The sequence below is a fragment of the Dromaius novaehollandiae genome, chromosome 7 (genome assembly GCF_036370855.1).
Source record: "Dromaius novaehollandiae isolate bDroNov1 chromosome 7, bDroNov1.hap1, whole genome shotgun sequence".
Taxonomy (NCBI): Eukaryota; Metazoa; Chordata; class Aves; order Casuariiformes; family Dromaiidae; genus Dromaius; species Dromaius novaehollandiae.
This window is the reverse complement of record NC_088104.1, coordinates 4,993,039-5,017,071: the sequence shown is the minus strand read 5'-3', so window position 1 is coordinate 5,017,071 and position 24,033 is coordinate 4,993,039. Positions and strand designations below refer to the sequence as shown.

The 24,033-nt window shown below is 40.5% G+C and overlaps 1 protein-coding gene across 19 annotated transcripts in view; it reads right to left on the bottom strand.

Moving 5' to 3' along the window:
- GTDC1 (glycosyltransferase like domain containing 1) overlaps positions 1-20,746 on the bottom strand; it is a 195,537-nt gene extending 174,791 nt beyond the window's left edge. For 7 of the 19 annotated variants that reach the window (XM_064514586.1, XM_064514588.1, XM_064514587.1 and 4 more), the window contains exons 1-2: positions 20,452-20,577; positions 9,195-9,414 (exon numbers count right to left, since the gene is read on the bottom strand). The gene's annotated coding sequence lies outside the window, so the exon portion shown is untranslated. Of the gene's footprint in view, positions 1-3,465; positions 3,539-9,194; positions 9,415-10,943; positions 11,022-12,058; positions 12,131-15,071; positions 15,139-20,451; positions 20,578-20,617 lie in introns of those variants that run through there. The other 12 variants (XM_064514599.1, XM_064514600.1, XM_064514593.1 and 9 more) reach the window with 11 other exon arrangements.
- Positions 20,747-24,033: the final 3,287 nt, after the last annotated feature.

The following is a 24,033-nucleotide window of genomic DNA, read 5'->3' as shown; positions in this document are numbered from 1 at the left end:
CCTAAAGATGAGAAGCGGCTTCCTGGACAACCTGCTTCTCCTATCCTTCACCTGGACGAACAGACAGCCGCTGTGCAATCAATCTGATATGCTGGGTTGCACGGTGGCCCACAAGCCCCAGGGATTTGCTACTACCTGGATGGGCACCTCCTAGCAATACTCCTTCTCCAAGGGATCAGCTTAGATGCAGCACAGCTACCAGCTCCAGCTCGGCGCGAGCCTTGCCAGACCTGGGCTGCTTCCACACGTTCACAGGGTAGTGCACGCAAGCTAATAAAGCCAGGCCAAGCCTGAATTGGCTTTGCACAGAACCAGCTTGTGTGCTTCTGCAACCATTTCACACCTAATTTACAAAGTAGATTATCCATCCACATGTCATTGAGATCTAACCTGAGAAGTGACTAGGATCAAAATTACTTAATTGATTAAAGTTTAAGTGAAACACAGAAAACAAGTGTAACATGCCAGAAGAATTTCTAAAAATGCTGACCCATTAAGCCGTCCAGTACTACTGAAGGATTAATGGAAAAACTACCGAGCAATAACACAGAAGGCCGAATCTCAGCAGACATGCCAACACAAGATGAAGCGCAAAGACCTTTCCGCTAGTAAAGTTTCAAGCCAGCATGTTCAAAGAACTGCAGGGACATGTGAACATGCCAACTTTGATGCTGAAGCTGAGTGTATGTGATGTCCACTCATTTCAGCAATCCCTCCTTGCATCACAGACTCACTCTAATACATCTCCATAACAATACAACATAATTGTCATTCTCACAAATTGATTATATGCTGTTTCATGCAAAGATTTAGCAAAGGATAGAAAAATCTGCCTAAACATCCAGAATTTAAAATATTTATTACCTTAAAAAAGATACCTTTTCTCTCAGGAGAGAACCAGTCGATAAGTATACTATACATAAGGATTATTTCCAAAAACTTTACTTGTTAAGCAAGACTTTTTTTTTTTTTAATTAGGAATTGAAGATAAGTCCAGATATATTGAAGAGCAGTATATAGGTTTCTAAACAAGCAACTTACATGGACACTTTTCAACAGGACCAGTGAACACGTTTCATAAAATAGCATTTACAAGTCAGAGCTGACCTCAGGCATCACATGCAATACATAGGAGACAACCTACATGGATATTGAGCTTGATAATACTACAGGGGCAAATTCTGCACAAGGAAGATGAGCTCTTGTACAAATATTTTCCAATGTATTACACATGCAAAAGCTTTTTTCTGCATCAAGAACTGCATGTCACATTCCTTAAACTGTTTCTTTTCTTGACCAAATACACTGTGGACAACCCACAGAGGAGGTCCCTGTGTGTTTATCTTTGAAATTCTCTTTTACAGTTCTCATTAGCAATGAAAAAATGTGATTTTTTCCCCCCTCAAAAAAAGAGAGTCACATTTAGCATCTGATTTCCTATACTCTTGGTCCAAAGAAATAACAGGAGTAGAGACTTCTAACACTACCAGAAACGCTAATAGCGATTTTTATTGACTTGAAATCGAGCACAGATCCAGAGCCCATAATAAGGCAAAGCTGGGAAAGACAACCAGCAACAGAAATGCCTGAATAAGGTGCATCAACAGGCAGCTGGTCATGGCAATTACACCAGGCTACACTGTGAAACCAGCCCGCTCCTGGGCAGTACGTACTGCAGGTAAACACCGCAACATGCACGGACCCAGGCAAAGCCATCCCCACGAGCAAAGCCACGGGCTACTGGGTGGCAAGTTCCTTTTATACACACACGTAATGGGCATTCTCTTCAAGAGCAATAAAAATATATTCAAATAAGGAGAAAACGGACCACCGAGCAGGACCAGATAACAAAACTAGTTACTAGTCTCATTTAAAACACAAATGCAAAGAAAAACAGTAATTCTACACTTTCCCAGAACTAGACCTACTTATATATACATTACCAGTGATATTATATATGACACTCCTGACTATCTTGTCACTCCCAGAAATCAATCTTTCATACAGGGTACTTCACTTGTGAACATGAAAGTTCAGCAGTCCCTTCTTACAAGAGCAGATTAGGTATATATATATCATCTCACAATCCATATACTCTCTCCACATACATGGATTCACAGATCTTTTGATCCATTCAGGAACTACATTTGGTGAAGATTAGCTGGTCCACAAAGAAACAAATTACTTCCAACCTCTTCCCTATGTTTGCACTTTCTACAGTAGGGCCACTTTAGCCCACTAGAATAAATTAAATATAATACAGATTTGGAATATAATGTTCTAATACTGCCATGGAATTAAATACAATGCAGGCAACTGCTTAGCAGGTACAGAGGCTAAGCAGTTCAAGTAATAATAGCAATGATAAGCGTATAACCTAATGCCCATTCACTTAGACTTATATTAACTATCATATGAAAATCTCCTGTACCCATTTTAAGTCAATGGGAAAAAAACCACCCAACATTTTTCCTGGGTTTTCAGTCTAAATTTAAGCATTTCATATTTTTTTGGCTTAAACAGGAACAGTCTTTGCACATGGTTAAAGTGGCCTGGGGCTGCACAGACCATTGCAATCTCAGCAACCGGCCCCATCGTTCCCTGTGATAATGTTGCCGGAAAAAATAAGATCGACAAAATTTCCCTGTGCCCTTCCAGCTGTGGGAGACACAGATCAGCCTGTTCTTCACTTCAGAAGAAAAGGTGCTGCAAAGGTCAACCCTACATATGAAATACAGGTCATTAACACTGAGCACAGAACTACTCACGTTCTTGCTTCTTGCTTGTATAACTGATTCCATTGCAGCCATTTAGCAATGTTTTATACTTTGTCATATAGTAATAGCTTATTTCTGAAACTAATTCATTGTGTAAGGTTTGCTTATTGAATCCAAAGGAAGTCAGGCAACACGCAGCCGTTGTTCTTGTTCTCAACGTATCATGCTCCTGACACAAACAGCAATTCATCAGGCGGGCTTCGCTGCAGCCTGCCTTGAATGCAAAAACACGAAACCACACAGCACGGCTGGGGAAGCGCAGGTACCAAGTGCCAGCTCTCTCACTGGTAAATGTTACTTATTTTTACCACAAGCCACAGTTATGCTGGTTGTCCCGTGGAGAAAGAGTCTTTTCCTCAAGACTGTTAATTCTCTCCTGGAATATAAAGTCTAGGCTGAAAATTCATATTGCAGCTTCTAAGCCTATGAAGTTTCCACGCAACACCATAAAGAGGTCTTACTTTCTCGGGTTCACTCTACACAAGTAGGCAACAGCCTACCACAATGCTCCTATTTCAGAGGTACCCATAGAAGAAAAAACCCATATAGAAAAAAATTATTAGTTATACCAATCCTCATTACAAAATAACAACACTGACAAATACAAAAAAAAATACAGTACGGCGGGGGGGAGGGAAGTGGATTGCAATTTTCTTGAATGAGAACACCATTCAAATCACAGGCCTACCTGACATTACACCGGCAAACGCTGTCAAGGCAGCCTTGGTCCATGGTAAATCCCTTCTTCTATGTAAGCCTCTCTGAATAAAATAGATTAAAAAAATAGGACAAAAAGCTTCTGAAATTTACTGAAAGTTGGGTTTTTAACTTAATTTCCTCAACGATCTCAAGATAATCAGAGTTTTCCTTCAATGAAAACCCACTTAAGTAAAATGTGTGGCAAACAGCTCAATGTTTTGTTCTTATATTTTCAAACTGTGCTAAGAACAAAACTGCTTCCTCTGAAAAATGACAGCTTTTACCTGGCCAACTCTCAAAATAAGGGAGAAAGAGGAATTTATAGGCGAAAAGAGCTGGTGGGCAGAGGGGGAGAGGGACAAGAAAGACAGTATTAACAAAGAGCACAGGAAAAAAAAAAACATCATGCAAATACATGCTTCCAAAACCTGAAACCCATGTTAATGTAAAAATAAGTATCTTCCTGTTTTGTTAGCACAAAAACGTCCCTGAATCAAAACTTGACTTTGGTAGTTAAAGATAGTTAACTAGTGCAAACAGAAGTTATGAAAAACTAATCAAGTTCATAAAAGCATATATGGAAAAGCAGTATTAGGGCAGGGGGATGGCTGATCCTCTGCTCTTAAATGTATAGCAAATCTGGGAAAAGAGAGAAATTGCTACAGCAGGGAGGGAAAAGACTGAGGCTGGCTCGGTTAAGTGTGATATCTGCTAAGTGAATGCAGCCTATCACACAAAAAAGCGTAGGTTGGCAAAAAAAACAACAAAAAAAAAACCCAAAGTCAGACATTTCAGAAAGGATTCATCCCTCTTTACTGGAAAGCAATGTTATCACTAGATAACCATAGCATATGAATGCTACTATTTCAAATTCCGTATTAAAATCTGGTAAGCTGTAAAGGGTGTTCTCTCTCCACGTCTCCTGAACGCCTGGAATTTAAGGACCCAATTATACTTCTGATCTCATGGACTACCAGTTAAGGCCTCAAACACTGTAAAATATTTATGCTGGGCAGGCTTTCATTCCAAATCAAGGAAGTAAAAAGGAAAGACCTAATCAGAAGAGGAGACCTTCTTTTCAATAACACAGTACACTACTGCGTTTTCAAACAACTTTGTTACCATTTGAATTTCAATCTTTCCCACATCCATTAATCCTCTTTAACCTGTTCAGCAGAATGTCTTGTTTGAAGGAGTATGCTTTACTGCTCTGAAACCAGTCTCATTAGATGTTCTCCTGAGTCAGGGCCACAGAAGAAATATACATGCAAAATGGAGACTTAAAAGTAACATAGCAATTAAAGAACTGATATCCTGTATTAACGTACTACTCCTTGGTGGGAAATAAAGCTCAATAATTTAGAGAATTTCTTTATTATTTTTATTGACAACACAAAAATGTGTATTAGGTCTGTGTACTAGAAAGACAGACCGAATAGACACATATATTGGTTTGCATGAAAGTAAATGGATAAGAGTTACATGCAAACACAGCACATAATAGGAAGACTGTATTATAGGAAAACATATGACTTCTCACTCATGAACGTGGCCAGGTCCTACTTCAAGTAAAATTATCTAGTTCATGCAATCTAATCTCTGAAAAGGCACACCTGTGGCAAATGATGAGCAACCCAGAGCCGAACTTCTCAGCACAGAACTATTTTAACCACGTTTTCCATTTTTGCAAAGACTAACTGCAGGAATAGCATTCAAACAATTATAATTTGTGGCCTTTTAACATCAGTGGTAATCTCTTAGACTAGCTCTTTTATATTCCATCATGTTCTTCCAAACAAGAGCTGCCCAAAAATACTTGGTATGAAAAACTAAATGTTCCCAGTGACAACTCTGATCACATCATTCTTTGCACATGAACATTAAAAGATGCAACAACAGCAAAAAACACTAGTTATAACTTCAAGACTAAATCCTAAATATAGTAACTTTTCAAACTGTCCTTCCTGAAATTCAAATAATATGTTCATTGCTTTAACCAAAATTTAGTGAAGCACAATTTGTATTGTGCTGCAAGCCAAAAAGTGAATGTTCTTGATTTGAATCATGGATGGATGAAGCTGAAAAGTAAGTTTTGAAAATTTACAACTGCTCTGACACTACTGCATGATCCTCATTACAAGTTCCCCCTACCCATTTCTTAGGCTTACTCCAGGCCTTTTACGACCTTTGAAAAGTTTTGGTGGGTTTTTTGTTTGTTTGCTTGCTTGCTTTTTTAAATTAGTTCTTCATATTCTTATACCTAACAATAGGAAAACACACAGACAAAAGCCCTGGCTGAAAAAAGACGGGAGCAAGGGTAAGAATGAAGGGACTGCAGTGATTATTTGGGTTGGATGGGGGTTGAGGGGGAAAGGAAGCTGGTGAGGTTTAAAAGTAACATTTTAGTAAAAATTGCAAGGAATTTTATCTTTAGCACAGAATTTTGAGGTCATTATCTACAACCATTCTGCCATGTACTGTTCCTCTACTCAAAACAAGGGACATAAAAAGAGGTGAAATTGTGGTCAGCACTGTAAAACACATGCACAAGGAAGGGGAAACAATTAGTAGCCTTCCCTCTTCTTCTCAGTCTTAGACCAATTCATCTCCATCAGGACTGTTTCTAATATTTCACAGCAGACAACCACATTTTTCTTATGAATCCTATAGAATTCTCTATTTCTCTACCCCAAACAAAGCCTTCACAAAAATTAAACTGTTCTGACACCCGAGATCAGATATTGCCAGTGGTGTCTTAATCAGCTTTAAGGTCCAGTGCCTCCAATGGGTTAGAAATGAGAGCTTTAAACAAACTTCTGGAGGTTTTTTGCTTTGTTTTTTAAAGAGGTATTGCATATTTGCCTATTGCAGACTTTCTTCTCTAAGTTCTGTACATTTAGACATTGGTTTTAGAGTTAAAATAAAGTCCCAACTATGAGCGGGTTTTACTATTCAAAATCTTCCAAATAAGTTTTCTGAAAAATATATTGCAAACCTTAAAGTCAGTCTTCATACACACAGCAATACAGAGCAAAATACTGCATGCAGAAATGCAAATACAGGTCTACATAGGTCTACAGTGTGAACATAACTATTATTTTACTGCAGGGTAAACACTGGCCTTCAGAAAACATGCATGACATTTCACTGTGCGACTGTCTCAGAGCCGTGATGACCACAAACTCAGCCTCCTCCTATGAATAACAGATTTTCTACAAAGAGCCTGCAGGGGTAAGGAGAAACCAGTACCAACTCTGGAGCTTCCCAGATGAAGTCCAGACTGGTATCCCAGGGCAGATGGTCTCTCATCACATGCCACAAAATCTCGCAGCAGAGAGAGAACAGATGGAGGAGCCCTGACCTTTCTGCAAGCTGAGGAGGCTCAAACTTCCAGGTAAGGCAACATCAGACACAAGTGACTGCTTTTTAAAGATCTGACATTTGATGCTTTAAGACTAAAGGCCCTATTGCCAGGAAACTCCTTTGCTAAGCTTTTACTTCTTTCTTCACATATTGTTTCGTATGGGATAAACAAAAGCAAGCTTTCAACTTAGGTGATTCTCCAGAAGAGCGCAGGAAACACCTGGAAATCTTGCAAGATCCTGGACACTAATACCATGGTAGAAAACATTTACACATCAACACCTTGAAAATCAAACATGACATCAAACAAGGTGTCTAAGTTTGGGTATATGATCAAAAATCCCAGAATTAGAAACAACTAGAAACCCAAACTCATTAGGCTTGAAATCACACAAGACTCCTAGAGAGTGTATGTGCAAGATGACCCTTACAGAAAAGTGTCTAGCTAAACTATAAAGCAACCATGCACTTTGCTGACAACTTTCAGGACTCCCTAAATAAATATTCCTCATGCATTAAAAAATACAGTCTAAAACAATTTCCCACTAATTCTTCCAATTCACTGTTTATATATATCTGTATACACAAAGACTTTACATGTGTACATGAAAACTCAGTAAAATAAAAGGTTAACATCACAGCTAAGATGACATTATTAGCTGCAAGACAGGTTTGGTTTTTTTTTTTTTTGACCTATGTAGAGGAATGAAAACATTTCTGTAGATTTGTTTTGCCGCTATCCATAATTGTTTCTGTACATCTAATTTGTCCAATAAGCTGAGTAATAATTAACTCATCACAAAATTTCACAAACACTTATTACTACACAATGCTGTAGACAGGTTTTCATCCTATAACCACTAAAACTTTCCTTCTTGAAGCAAGATATATACAGAGGCTTAGTCACTATAGCATGTAACAGAATTACAGAAGTCTTCAGAGCAGTTTACCAAAAATTCAAAGATTTATTATTTCCCAGAACAAAACAACACACTGCATTTTTAAGAAGTTTGCTCTCAGTATTGAATGACAGTTTGTTATATACCTGAAGGGGTTCCTTATGCAAGCCAGATCTCCCCAGCAACTATTTCTCTATGCCCTAAGTATGCCAACCAAACCACTTTCACACACGTTTAAAAAAATGGAAAGCAGGAAATAAAGGTACAGTCTTAATGAATCAACAGCTTATTCTTATTTCATAGAGAACACATTAAGAGAACAAACACTGAAAATCCTGGCCATGCATTAAGGCAAGTCTTTCACCCAAACAATTTGATAATGTAACATTGCTTATTAAGCCAGTATTTTCGTAAGTTACGATCTAAACAGAATACTAGTCAATTCACCAAAAGATATCAAAGACATCCTTTTATTACAACTGATCCAAGTATCCCCCTTGAGGCTATGGCTATCAGAAAGCATTTAGTGAGCTCCCAAGCCAATATTTTTCGTACTCGTCTTATTATGAAACTATAACACATTTTCAATAACTTTTAGCTTTGCTATACAGAGCAGCAAATAATTTCCCAGAACCCTTTGGAAAATCTGACATGTGAAATGATTCTCTAGTCAACTTGTGTGTTATTAGGCTGAAAAAATGTATACCAGATCATTTGATCATTGGAGGGAATGGAAAAGTATTGGGAGCTTCAGGACAGAGGGACGAACTTCAGATCATATGAAATACTACTACCAAGGCTGCATTTGAAGAAAAACGTGGAAGTTTGTGAAAGCGCCCTGGGTGAGAATACTTTGTGTTGCTAAGAAACATCACCCCTGATGATGGATGAATTAAATTGTCTCAGTTAACAGAGCCAATTCTAGGCATCCCTCGTTTATTAGTAGAATGTTTCCTTTTACTGGTAATTTATTTTAACAGCTACATACAAATAAAAAGCCCTGCCTTTAAATGAAACCGAGAATTTCAAACTTACATAATTAATACTGGAAAACAGAATAGATTTTGCACCTTGAATAGAATTCAGTAACTACATTTTCAAAGTTGACGTTTTTAAATGTAATACTAAAAAGTCAAAATGCTTTAGAACTTCTTTCAGGATAGTCTGCAGTGAAAGATACTACTCAACTTCCAAAATAATTCTATAAACAATTTAGGGAACAGCCTACTGATACAGAATGTTAACTCTACAAATATTTTTAAATACAAAACAACATAAATATCCAGGTAACCAGATTTTAAACATTACTTTGGGAGAAAAAGCATACTCATTTGATGTATTTCATTGTGATGCCAACATAAAAACCAAGCGCGAAGGAAACAATACAAACCACCTGCTTTTCTCATTTTGAAGTTACCTTTGTGGCATCCAGTTCCTATTTTATTGTTTTACTTACAGGATGTTTCTTCTGCAGAGCATATCCTTCAGCTTACTATGGCACATCTTTGCATTTCTGAGGAACGCATTTGCACAGTTGGACGCTGACAGAGCGTATCTGTTTTGTCTGCTGTTTCCTGCTCACTGAAGTTCTTTCAGGCAGGTTACAGGTAGAGCAGAGAGGAAGGCCACCTGCTTGCCTCTTCCCATCCACTGCAGAACAGGTCAGAGGAACTTTCCTGGAAGTGGAGAGAGAAGCAAGCACATCTCACCTGGCACAGCCTCCGAGGGCAGGATGCAACGGCAGAGGAGAGGCACAGCGAGCAGGGACCCATAGCAAAAGCCGAGGAGTGGACTCCTGGGATCTGACTTAAAGTTCCCATTCAGAGATGATGGCAAGGGGCTGAATTGTCTTAAAAACCCAGGGAGGACTGCGTAGAATCTGTTGCAACCCAGAAGTCAATAGATTTGCTGTACTGAGAATAAACCCAAGGGGAAGGACCCCTTTTGCGACAATATATTTGGCAAAGGGGACATTCATTTAAAAAGCTTCTGTCTGACTTCAAGGCTTTGTTTTTTAATGTCTATTATTCTAGACTGTCCTCTAATAAAAATACAGTTAGAAGTTCCAAGTTTTCAGTACTGAGAGTTCAATTTAAGGAAAGGGGTGAAAAAATCCCCCCAGAACTCTGTTTTGGATCCCATCACAGCTTTCAAGTCAGAAATTACTATGTATACTTAAGTATTGAGGCTATATCCAGAGCCAGTCAATACACAGAGGCAACCATGGAGGCCTTTCTCCCCAGACATGCCTCCACAGAGAAGAGCCACCACTGGAGAGTTTGAAAAGAAATATTTAATAATGATATCAATTTGGCTTCACTATAGGAGATGTACTTCCTGTGGGCCTAATAAGGAAGAGCTTTATAATCTGAGCAGAAGCATTTTAAAACTTCAAAGGACACATCTTATCTGTACCATTTCTTCTGGAATCCCAGAAAGGCTAAAGACAGAATGCTGATCAGACTGCAACCTTCCTCGACACAGATGTTGCAACCACATCTGCCTTAACTATAAGCCACCGACTTTGCTACTTTCTGACTCTTTCAAGCAGCATCTCTTCGTTCCTTAGTTTTTGGAAAATTAAAGACAGAGGATAAGATAAACTGCTTCTGATCACATCAGGTGTACTAAAACAGTAACATAAAAGAAAAATGCCTGCAGACTATGTTCCAAATACTAAGACAAAAAGGTTTTGAAGTAGAGATACCCTTTTTCCCCTCCTCCTTTCTCTATGTAATTCACAAAGTAACACTTACTTCAAATACTTAGATCTGTTAGATCAAAGTCTTTTTTTTTTTTTTTTAATGTGTTGATCTAGCAGCCATGAAGAATGACCTTTTATGGATGGATGTATCTCAAGTTACTTAGAAACAGGAGTCTGCACATTTATATTTACCCTATTAATTACAGGTGATTTTTGGACACCTTTCTGATGAACTGATCCACTGCCAACTCAGATGGACAGAGATCAGTGTAAATGTTCTCAAAGCTTTTCTCTTTTATCTCACTAAAGATTCCCTCCCTAAACAACTATAGCTGTTTGCACATATTAAGATGGCTGTCTTAAATTGTCCAGTTCTGGGCTCCCCAGCACATGAAAGACCTGGATTTACTGGAGTGAGTCCAGCAAGAGGCTGTGAGAGCTGGGAGTGTTCAGCCTGGAGAAGAGAAGGCTCAGGGGGATCTTACCAATATGGATAAATACCTGATGGGACAGTGTCAAGAACACAGAGCCAGCCTTCCCAGTGGTATCCAGAGAACAGGCAAGAGGCAATGGGAAATTCTATTTAAACATAAGAAATAACATTTTTACTGGGAGAGTTGTCCTGGAACAGGTTGCCCAGAGAGGTTGTGTAGATGTCCGAGACAACTGGACATGAGCAACCTGCTCTAGCTGACCCTGCTTTGAGCGGGGCTTGGACTAGACAATCTCCAGAGGTGCCGTTCAAGCACAACCATTCTGGGATCTGCCTTCAAAAGCCAGAGCTGCATCAAGACACAGGCTGCAGGATTCTTATCACTGCAATAAGCTTTTTCTTCATGAACCAGTTTAAGCTTTTCTCTCTTAATGAGAGCTTTCAAGCCCTGAAGAATTTTCCATCTGTGAAGGAACAACAGTCTATAGAAAATAAGCAAAAAGTGAGCAGGATTGATTTTTAAAGAAGTATTCAGAGTAATCAACAGAAGTTTGCTGTGAAACTGAAAGAACCTTCTTAACTGAATCCCCCTATTTTCAGCACAGGATTATTTAACATTTTCATTTATTACTTGGATGACTAGCAATACACTTGCAAAATTTTCCAGTATCTGTGAGGGGCCACAAGCAATCTGGGAAGCAAGGTTAGAATTCAAAATGATCAAAAGACATAGGAGTAAGTGATTAAGCAGAACAACTGAAAGTGGGGTTTTAACAACTCACATATTTCTACCAGCTACTAATCTGATGCTGCAAAATGGGAAAATTTCATGTGAATATGTAGTAACAGGAATGTCACATGGAGAAGATAAGATTCATTCTGTTCCTCCCTGATACTAAGCTTGCATGTTATGTTCAGGTCTGGATATATACAGAGAAAACTGGGAAAAGCTCAGAAGAAAACCTGAGCAGTCAAAAAAACTTAAAGGGAAATGGGTTTGCTTAATATGGGAATAAGAAGACTAAAGGAAGACAGGCACAGGCTTCAAAATAGGTTAACAACAGTTATAAAAATGATGATCCTATCCCACTACTGCAATATCCATAAGGGGGGGGGGGGGGAGCCTAAGTGGCTTAACTGGTTAGGAAAAAAATTAGAAAAGGTATTAGAAGAAATATGTTACCTCTAGAGATAGTTAAACAATGGATCAGGTTATGGAGGGGTTACAGAAATCTTCACCAAACGTTTTCAAGACCTGGTAAGACAAACTATTTGTCAGAAACTGTCTAAGCATATTTATCTTGCTTTATGTACTATATACTCATAAATACAATACAGGGCTTTAGCACAGACTGAATGACCTCCAGAGATCTTTGTGTTTTCTGCTCTAAACCCAGGGGCTGCACGAGTTTAGGCCCCTGCCAGGCAAATCAGCAGGTGACTATACTGCTCCTTAGAGCTCCAAGCAGGCTTTCGATATCTCTTTTTTCTAAATAACCAAGGCAGTTTGTGACTGACAATCTTCTATCACATCAAGCATGCTACCTTAAATATGAAGTACTCTGAATGATCCTCTGGGGAAATAAAGTCAAAGTACAGAGAAGCCAATGGCAACTAAACCTGGGAATCTAATCCTGAGAAAGAAGTCTAAAACTAGCAAATTGGGCAAGGAGGTACATCCCATTAGTAACCAGAAACATATGGAATTGTTTCTGTTTACAGCACCTACAACAAATAAATCTTAATAAAAAGTAATATTTAATAAAGTATTTAGTACGGAGAAATAAGGAGGGAAGGGCTGGTGTTTCTAAGCTTATTTTCACAGCAGTATGAAAGGAAATGAAGTAGAGTCAGAGCTAATTCTCCTTATATAATTTCACACGGAATGATTAGTTCTGCCCCAACAGTAACAGCTTTCCAGAGGTTCCTACTTGTCGCAAAGATTGCATACAGATGCTGTAAGTGTAGCTTCTCTATTCTCTACTGACGACTAACTTAAAGGACAATATAATATTCATTTTAGTACAGAACGAAATTCACAGCATGAACAATAAAGTAATGTCACAGCTACCCTGAAAACACAGTTCCATGTTGGGGGTTGTGACTTTTAAAAGTTTAATCACGAAACAGATTTTTAAAAAGGAACATAAGAACTAGTTTCATGCTCCAGCAATGTCCCAGGGAAGTTAAGGAGGTGCAGGAGTGGTATAGGCTGTGTTCTCACAATGAAAGGGAATACGGCACGGAGGAGCATTCATGTCACATGCCCACGCTCATTTTTTTTTTAAAGCAGGTTTTCGGTCATGAATGTGCTGAATGCCCCTCTTAAGCCTGATTAGTAGAGACACTGCACATACACAGTACCGCCAAAGGTGATGGAATTCTGTAAGTCACCTGGGTCATTTCTGGGTGAAATACCAATAACTGGCAATTCATCTGAATGGGGGGGGGGGGGGGAAACCCACTCTAAGAGCCATAACTTAGTCTTCCAATAGTGAACACAACACACGGATAAGGCTAAAACTTTGTGAAACCTTTTAATAGGTATTAGTACTTTTATTAAGCACTGTAGTGTTTTGCACTTAATCCCAGAATAGACATTAGTGGAAAATCCATGTTCAGTTCCAAAATCACTACTACAAGTTGCAATTCAGCGACTGTTATTGTTATTACTGTCTCTAAAAAAAAAAATGCAGTTTATATATTTTAATATAGATCTAAAATATATATGTATATATATAAAGTATATATTTATTTATCTATATAATAAAAGATACATATAAATATGCAAAGGAAAGAGAGCCTACCTTGATAAATTAGACTACCAACTAAAAACCCAAATGATTCCCTGGAACAGCATGCCAAATCATAAGAACTTTAAATGTGTATATTTTGCACTTATTAGCACAACCATTTGTTTTACAAAAGGCATACAGATTAAATAACAAGCACACTATTAGTTTTAGGCACAGAAAGACCAATTTTTTATGCCTTGCCTGAAATAATGACTAATTAGGCCAGCACTACCCTACAGTCATTTCTATAAATCCTGCCTCTACATTTAAATTACAACCAAAAAGGAAACTGACTTAATGATAACAAAAACATATTTCTTGCGAAAGTTTTCTTAAAGTAAGATCAGGACAAGAAATTAGTCTCTAAATGCAACAAGATCATGTTACTGGTTTTTTGGAGAACCTGAATTTATCTCAACCTATTTATAACCAGAAATTCACTATGCAGTCTAATAGACAGACAAGGTCAAAGGCCAAAGCTTCAGCTGGGAAATCTCAAAACACAGTATTTCACAGAATAGTGCTGGATTACTTAATCTGCAAAATCACCCTCCAGCATATTCCTCGTGTAAACCTTGAAAAACGAGTATAAGAGATACAATACCTCTCAGACTACCTGCCAAATTTCTTCTCTTATTTTATAGTTACTTCTGGGATATTTATATGTGAAGTAAATATCAGAACAGAAAGATACATAGCAAATACGATGCTGAGCATCAGATGAATGAGGCTGTGTTTCGTTAAAAGCTTGAAGTTCTAATATGATGGAAATTATGGTGCTTCTAGGGAAAAAACACTTGTTTGATTGTATCTGCCAGGCAAGACACTTCTTAAAAAAAAAAAAAAAAAAAAACCTTGTTATTTTCACAATGCAACATAGATTTTACCCTTAATTTACTTACAGAGGTGTAACTTTGTAAATAAGCTACTTTGAAAACAGATTCAAAATCTACATTGTAAAACAATCCAAAATAATAAAGTTAACACATAACTAAATCTTTTTGTTTTCCTCTCTCTGAAACAATCTGCTTGGAAAAAAAAGGAAGAGTATAATCCCTTTTCTAAGAACTGGTCCTGGGAACAGATATCTTCCCCATTCTTTTTCCCTAATATTCTGCCACTACAATCACATACTATCATTGCTTTACTCAATCACTCCACTCCGACTTTTCAGCATTCACATACATTTACTCTTGCACGTAGGCACAAAGCTTTGTGCTATCCTGGAAGCTCTTCCACATGACTTTATAACAGTTATATTTTTATTACCTCTGTTTTATTAGGCCTTACGAGGAGGAGCCAGAAGTCTCCATTAGTTTTGAGAAGGGGAAGCTTTTCTTTGTCTTTTTAGATCGAGAAAGTCAACCAACAGCAATATCCTCATCTTTCATTCCAACATACCTGACCACTGAATTCTACCAGCGTGAACAATGTCCATCATGCAACATCAGTTCAGCAAATCTTCCACCTCAGAGAAGAAATAAAAGGCTGCATCATGTTAAACCTAAATCCAGCTACAGCCAGGTGTGAAGTTCCCCCCCACGCACACCCCCACAGCGACAGCTTCTAATAACGAGTATGAAAATAATCTTGTACTCTAGATCAGTAAATCTCTAGTATAACAATTACAAGCTTCACGTGTGACCATAAGTGAAATGGTATTTTATTCAGCAAGACTATGATCACTATGAATTTTCTGTAGCCAAAAACATGGCCAAAAATACCTGTTTACGAACAATTGTTCTGGCTCTTAGAGGAACACATTCCCACAATATTTATGGTAATACCATACTTACACTATTGGTCTTCATTAAGATAACCAACTCATTGAATAAAAATGGCATTTGACTATCCAGAAATAATCTTGGAACAAAACTAGAAAACAGTGGGGAAGCCACACTGGCAATACTGCTGTAAGGATACAGCACTTAGAGGTTTTAAGATACAAAATTGTTTAAATTCCTCTTTTTTTCTCCAACCTGGCATTATGATCTTAAGGCTACATTTATAACAATATATTATTTTAAAAAATTAAGGTACGAACATGACTGCAAACATAGTTACATCTGAAGTGCAAGTGAGAAAACTTTTGCTGACTCTGTGTTTTATATTTCACATATATATTTTTTTTATCACATGCACATATACACACATTCACATACCTAAATCAAAGTTGCTTATATGGCATTAACCTACTTGGGGATTTAAGCCTCAACGGTTTGCATTCTTCCTGCATCTTAACCCTATCGAATAATATTTTGGGGCACAAACTAAATGACATTTAGTGCCTGGCCTTGCCTGTTTTCTTCCAAGTACCACATTTCATTGTTAATTTTAGATATTTCTCCAGTTCTTATTTGGACATCAAAGAGGTACTCATGCCCAAAATACCAGCAATATTTGAAGTATGGGCTTCCCCACTTACTGTAATTTATAATTGAAAAGAACTTTGATTTCTTGCCTACAGGAAATACTGCAGATCTACAATAAAGCACGCATACGTGCACAGGCCAGGATTTAGGATAATAGATTATCTGGAGATGTGGTTTTGTTTTCAGATTTACAGATCTCATGTTCTGTCTGGTGCTTCACACATTTATTTTTTACTTTCACATCTGATGTGCAGCAATATGGAGAGCTAAGGTGTATATTTAAGACATACTTTGAGATTTATCTATTCAGAAGTGAAATTCACACTGGGTATGTGTCCTTAGAGCACTAACGCACTGCATTACCACTGCTAACTGCACCACTTAGTGATGGCTGGGGGCACAGGAAGGAAGACACTCGAGCTCCTCTTCAACAACTCTGCCACCAAAGATTAAGATGATTTTCCTGCTTTACAAACTTGGTAGAGAGTGTTTCTCACATGCAAATGGAAAAAATGATAGTAGCTAACATATTACTGAAATATGGTCGCCTGCTGCATATATTCCTAAGAACCTTGCATACATAATCAAAATTATTTAGAGTTTGTTCTCCACTTTTGCATTCATTTTTAAAATTAGCAATGTCGTACAACTAGTCAAGACAAATGAGGTATCCATCCTTTTCAAGTTTTCAGATTGTTTGCCTTGTTTTGTTACTACTTTTATAACCATTCTCACTACATGTCTTATGTCTCATAACTAGTAGAGAACAGAAGCACTCGAATAGACCCACCAGCATTAAGGTCTCATTATTCCTACCAGCATATCCTCAGCACGTTTTCTTAAAACAGGACACAATTCTGTTCTCACAGGATTCAATGTTCAAGAAGGATATATACGTTTCTTGTGACCACATAATTCAGGATCCAACTTGCACAGAAACAGAGTAGTAGTTTAACTGAATTATTTAACCAGAGAAGATCAAATCTTTGGACTTTCAAGTCTTTCTCTTTGCAACTGATAAAAGCTAATACAGGAGAATATTCCACATCAAACTGTTCCAGGAAAAGTGTCCTATCTCAAAGGATCTCTGAGTCTAAAATATAGCACTGTACTGTGTAAGCGTATCCCGACCTTGTGAAGCCAAACAATGTAGTAAAAAAAAATCACTTATTTTTAATAAGGTAGATTCGAGCTGGACACAAGAACAGTGACGTATTCCAATACAGCAGCTACTTCTAAAAAATAAAAATAAATAATACTGGTCATCTCTACATTAGGAGGAGTTTGGTATGATCACAGCTTACAGCAGCAATTCAGTTTTTGCTAAAGCAGTTTATTCCAGCAGCCTTGAGTGAAAGAAAGTGCACTGGTAAAGTGCTGTTTTGATGGTAAAAGTGTCTACCTAGAAATTTTTGCCAGTGCAGCATATCAGCCATGGACCATAAGTCTTCACAGCTCTGATCAAAACAGTTATAAAACAGCTAGTCTATAACATAGGTAGGACCATAGGCCTAAAGCTCAAGACGCTTGGCTCTTCTTCCAGCTACGGACAATGTCAAACACTGCAGTCTTATGGTGTGGAAAACATTTATAAAAAGCTAAACCAAGAACTTTTTGTTTTCCTATTCTCAAATTTTATTGAGCAGAAATGTTTGAGGATGGTTTATTACTTTTACCAGCCACTCAAAAAATGGGCCTCCAGCCAAACAGGACTTTGAAATATGCCTATATTTTGGTTTTAAAACAACATTAAGGAAGTTGTATAACTTTTACATTAGAGTCTAAGTGACTTAGCAGCCTAAATGACACATTTCAGCTGTAACTTAGGCACTTTGAAAACTACAACTACAGCAACAGTACCAGTTGAACTTCGTACTGATCTTGATGTAGCAAAGCAATCAGCAAGGGTTAATTAACAGGCTTTTGTAACCTGTATCAGATTCCACACTGCCACACTTACACCCAAAACAGTTCCCAAGTTGGCCAACAGACAGCCACAGCCGCTGCAGTATTTGCAGCATACATCTCACTGAAAGACAGTTTTATGCCAAGTTTAGAGTTTTTATCACTATTTAGAGACTACCTCACTCCTTATCTTTTTCTCATTATTTTCTTCTCTGCCATTTTGATGTTGCCCTCTCTTTTTCCTCCCCATCTGGCTTATCCTTTCCCACCACTTCCCCAAAATACCGAAATAAATGTTTGTTGGCATCCCATTAGTCACTTACGGGCCAAACTCCTGCCCTCACTATAAGCTATTTATTTAGGCTAAATTCTGTGGGACAGGGACAATCCACTACCTTGTGCTTGTGCTGCTCTTACCTTCACAGGGCTTTACTGCACTACTCTAAGCAAAATTAATAATAGCCATCATAAAAATACTATCGCAGTTACTTTAAATTGTATAGTCATCAGTGCACAGAGGAACCTTTTGTACTGTATTTGTAAAACACCAACATCCAGAGCTGGACAACAGGACAGTTTCTTAGGTTCTACAGTTTCTACCTACTGATCAACCAATAGACTGGCAAATCATTTAGAAAGATTATAAAGACTGAGACACTGCAAGAGTTAGGATGATCCTCACCTTTTTATATGCTATAAGGATATAAATAAAAAGGTATTCAAAAAAAGTCCTTAATTGATTTATCAAGATTGATTTTATGTAACCTAGACTCACATCATCTAAACTTACATCAGAAAGTATTCTTCCAATGTATTTTACTATGTCCGGTCTTCCAATAACAAGTGAAGATTAAAAAAAAAAAAGAGAGGATGAAGCAAGAAGAATACATTCCACATTAGGTCTTGAAAGCTCCAATTAAAATTCAATATTGCACTTTGTATGGAGACTCTTTACATGAAAACCCTGTCATGGTTAAGATTTAAGGTTAACCAGGTTAATAGAGTCCAATAAAATAGCTCTATTTAATTATGCCAAAACCATTGTTATAAGCCACTCTAAAATATGCTACTCGTCTTTACCTGACTATTGTGCTAAATTCTGGATCATGGTAGTGCATATCTACTTCTCAAGGAGCAGAAAATCCCACCATAAAGCAGCTCCTGCGAGAGTTGCTCCTGCTCTCAAGCTCTTTCCCCCACTTCTTAAAAAAAGTGCATGCATTTGCACCTCGAGTGATTTCTCTCCTCCAGTCTGCTACTCCAATCATCACACAGTCATGTGTTAAAAGATTTGTGCAGACCTGCCAAGTCTCATTCATTCGAGACACTTCCCTAAAGTTGGGATTCGTTCGCAAAGTGTATTTAAGCAGCTCCTCTGCTATGGAGTGTTCTGTCACATGGCACCTCTGTCTTAAAGGAAAAATATGGAGACGATTTTAAGGTTTTTAAGTCTCTGTGTTATTTCGTATATACAGCACTCTCACATTTATGTCAGCGTGAAGGTTATATCTTTACAACTGTTTTTTAGCAGTGCAGCTATGTAATAGATACTGGTATTTCATTGCTTTATAGTGGCACCTGGAATGAAACGTGGCTCAGATTTTGCCAAACGTTTCAGGACCGCTTAAGGACAGCGGTCCCTGCCCCATAGAGCTTACAGTATCCTTTAAAAAGAGAAAAAAATGATGGTTTTACTGAAAAAAATGTGATTTCTAATGTTCACAGGCTGGGAGCCGAGGCTGCGCCTGGGGCTCACGGCAGACCCCGAGGGAAAGGCAGACGGAGGCGCTGCCAAGGGCCTCTCCTCCCGGCTGGCAAGGGCTCCGGGAGGCCGCGACCCACGAGGGAGCCGGGCAGCGCGGCGAGCCGCACGCCTGCCCCTCGGGGAAGCGCGTCCCGCCGCCGCTGCGCTCCCCGCAGAGGCGCCCCGGCTCCCGCGGGGCCGCGCTGCTCGGAAAGGCCGCGGGCACCGCGCCCCCCCGCCGCGGGGCGAGCTCCGCCGCCAGCCCGCCCGGCCCGGCCCTGCCCTGCCCTGCCCGCGCCCTCCCGGCCGCAGGAGCCGGCAGCCATGTTAGGGCCGCCGGGGAGGCGGCGGTGGCGGCAGCTGCCCCGCCGCGGCCGCTGAGGCGGCGGCGCGGCCGGCGGGCAGCCCCCTCCTCGCTGAGGCGGCGGGGCCCGGCGCCCCGCACGTCCCCGGAGGCCGCGGAGCCATCTTAGCGGGAGCCGCGGCGCGGCGGCGCCGGGAGCGCCGCAGGTGCCGGGAGCCATGTTAGGCGGAGCGCGCGGCCCCTGCGGCCGGCGGCGGCGCGCCGTCTCCCCTCTCCTCCCCCTGCGCGGCGGCGGCTCGGCGGGGCCGGGCCCCCCTCTCCTCCTCTCGCCCGGCCGGCGGCGCGGAGGCCGAGCGCCCGCCCCGCCGCTCCGCGCTGACCGCTTCGCTCCCGCCCGCCCTGCCTCCCGCCTCGCTCGGGCGGCCCCGCTCCTCACCCCACCCCGAGGGAACTCACCTCCTCCTCCTCCTCACTCCCTCCTGGAGACCGTCGGCAGCGCCGCGCCGCCGCGCCGGCCCCTCCCTCCCCCTCAGCACGCAGCGGAGCCGGCCTCCCCCCGCCGCCCGCCGGGCCCCCTCCTTCCCGCCCGCCGGGCCGCGGCCGCGCGCTGCGCCGGCCCCACCTGTGGCGCCGCGGCCGCGGGGCTCCCCCGCCGTTACGCGGCCGTTGAGCGGCCCGCCATGACCGCCGGCGCCCCGCGACGCGGGAGCCAGGGCTCTGGGGCTGCCAGGGGCCTTTTGTGAGGGATAAAAAAGGGAAATTAAAAAAAAAAAAACAGCTGCGTTGCCGGCCGCACGCGAGGGGGAGGTGCGCGCCTCAGGTGCGGTGCGCGGCCGCGCAGGTGCCGCTGCCTCCCCCGGCTTGGGGGCCTCGGAGCCGGCACTAGCGTTCGTCGCCTCGGCTCCATTCAGCACAGTGTCACCCGTGGCAGCGGGCACGGAGAAAACTTGATTATTTTATTTTATTTTTTTTCATAGGAGGCCAAAATGAGTAATGTCCACTGGGCCGCTGCGAGCAGCGTTTCCGAAGAGTCTAGCTGCGAGGAGAGCTGAGGAGGGTAGCCCGAGGAATGATGGTTTTTTCCTGCGTTTGTTAATCAGTTATTAGGAAAGAGTGCGGGGAAGGCTGATTTGCATGAGTAATAACCTTAAAGCAGTACCGCATTTCGTTTCACAATTCTCTAGGTTTGCAAGGCTGTTTCCCAGTTGCTTTCCATTCTCACGCACCTCTGGAATTCCTCGTGTTACGAAGCCGTGGAAACGCCAGAACATTACGAGTCAAACACGCCTTGCTGTTGTTTTTTTGTGCCTAGGTGGAAGCAGTCATTTCTGAAAATCTTTTTAACATTTATCACTCCCATAAATAATTTCATAAAGACAAGGTTTCATCTTGCATAATCACCCCTGAGTGAGAGATGAGGAAAATTTCAGCCCAGCTGAATAACTCACCCTCAGCCTGTGCTGGGACGTGGACAAACAGGATGTGTTATCCCCAACATATAGATGGAAAAATTGAGGCAAGGAAGTGCAGGCATTCATTTTTAAAGTCTAAAGGTGCCAATTTGTAAGCAGGCAATTTAGGCCTTTTTTTTTTTTTTTTTTTTTTTTCTTGAGGAAAAGCACCGTGCATGTACAGTTCCTATTGAACTTACACTTTGGGCACCCAAGCAGAAAGACTTTGGCCATACCCTTTTGGGGTCCCGCAGCCCTAATCCCATGTTCTAATTGGCCAGTAATCTGTGGACAGATATTGTAACAGTTCCTTTAGAATATTTTTCTACTTCTCACTCATTTGCATACTAATGGCATAAAAATAGGCACTTCCTGCCAGTAATTAGTTGGAGCCCAGAATTTAAAGAAAGAAAAAGACCACAGCATTATGGTAGACGGATGGTACTGAGGAAGCTGCAGAAAAGAGTCACTTCTCTCGCACTCAGAGAGTGCCTTTAATTTAGAGTTCAAGGCTGGCAACTATGTTACCTCTGTGTGACAGGGATTAACTGTTTGCTTGGCCTAATAACTTTGCCTCTAATGAGCCCTTCAGTAACTTTTTTCATTGCAAATCACTCTATCTGTCCTAGATCCAGTCTTGCTGCTGTAAAGGTTTTTCTTTTTTTCTCTTTCTTTCTCCCAGAAAGAATAATGCCAATAGTAAAGGCTGCATCATGAGTGTAGTTCCTTGTGAAGCACCATGAATCAGACCAACATCGAGTGTACTCAAGGATTTTTGACCTAATGAGGCACTGTGCAACTCATAACTGCATGAAGTCATATGAAGCTCTAGGTTCAGTCACTTAAAATAGAGCATTAAGAGCTGGATAGCTTCAGGTATTTATACTAGGTTATTTAATTTTTCACATGTAGGTCATGGACTTGAGTACAAACCAGGTTGGTGATTGATAGAAATTGTCCCCATATGGTGGCAACATAGGTAGCCTTTGTTAAGCATATCACTGCTCTCAGACAAATATGTAGTGGAAGAGAGTTCTTTATCACAGAAATTCCTCTGTTGCTGCCCTACAGGTAGTATTTATAGAAAGGTGAAATACAGAAGTATGGGACAATCCATCCAGCCCTAAAGAGCAGTGATAACTGTGATGAGACAGGGAAAGCTTATTTTGCTGCTTTCATTCTCTAACTTCTCTGGAGATAAATATTACAGATTACGTTCTCCAGGGCTATCAAACTGACACCTTCACTGAAGAATTAAATGCAGAAACTCTTCCCATGGTATTACTTACAGGAAATTTCTACAATTAGCGTTTGCCATCTAGGATCGGACAATACCGCTCTCCAGTGATGTGACTTAAAAGCTTATGAAATGAAAATACAGTTAATTATACCTTTGACTTATTTACCTATTCCAATAGCAGTGTAATTATTAATGCAGCTTCTCTCTAATTTATTGGCTGTAACTAGTAGATTCTTTAGAGCTGCTGCTCTCAAAGAACTGTGGAATAGACCCAATAAATTAGGTTTGTGCTCCAAAAAGTTAAGACCTGCACTGCGACAGCAGACATTTGTTGAGTCCCCTTGGTACAATCCAGAACCGAAGGTGGATATTTAGACGTTTTAGAGAATGCCTAGAGAGAGCTTGGGTTGTTTGCAAAGCAGATATACCTACCTCAAATCATGTCAGCAGAATCTTTGCACCAACATAGCTGTGTTCACCCAAGCAGGCTTGCAGGTGTGGCAATAGCAAGCCAACGGCGTCCGTCTTTAAATAACCTGTGAGAATACAGCCGTTAAGGACAGACCGTGCAGTGTAGACGCTAATTGCATCAAGGCCACAGCAGGGCTCCTCCACCCCTTTGAGATTCACGTTTTAGGAGCCTTCTCCAAGGACAGTTGGTTGTAACTGTTCATGCACTGAGCAAGCAACCCTACGTTTTGCATAATAGCCTGAAGGGTAAAGCACTTGCCAAGGAAGGGAGAGAATGAAGTTGGAAATCTTCCTCCACTTCTTAGAAATCAAAACAGTGTCTCCCTCTGCTTGTGATAGGCTATTCTGTCCCGGGTCAGGAGGTGTAGAAAGGAATGAAACTTTTGTGGGGGCCTGAAGCTGACCTGGCACAAATACGCCTGAGTCCACACCGCAGTGATCAGGGTACTCAGTAGGGAGTGTGGCCTGGATTTCTAATACCACTAGAAAAACCTTTTCCACCTTTCATATATCTTTCAGTTTCCCTTTCCCTCTATCCCTCCCACTTTGTTGCTGATCTTAATGTCAAGTGTGTATGAAACTCTGTACAGTGCATTGTGCTGAACAAACAAATGGAAGTGTCATATTCTTTTATCTTTTAAGAGCAGAGCTTGTAAAGCTTGTATTCACACTACCGGGAGAATTATATTACCAGAAAGTATTTTCCTGAAAACTTTGTGACTCTAGCTTATTAAAACAGATCCTTAAGATGATTGGGTCTATTCCACTAGTAGATTTATAAAGTGTACAGACTGGGTAAACAACAGTGACAGCTTGGGGAAGTGTATGCACCTGTTTATTAAAAAGACGTTAACAAGGGCAAATCTAAAATAAGAA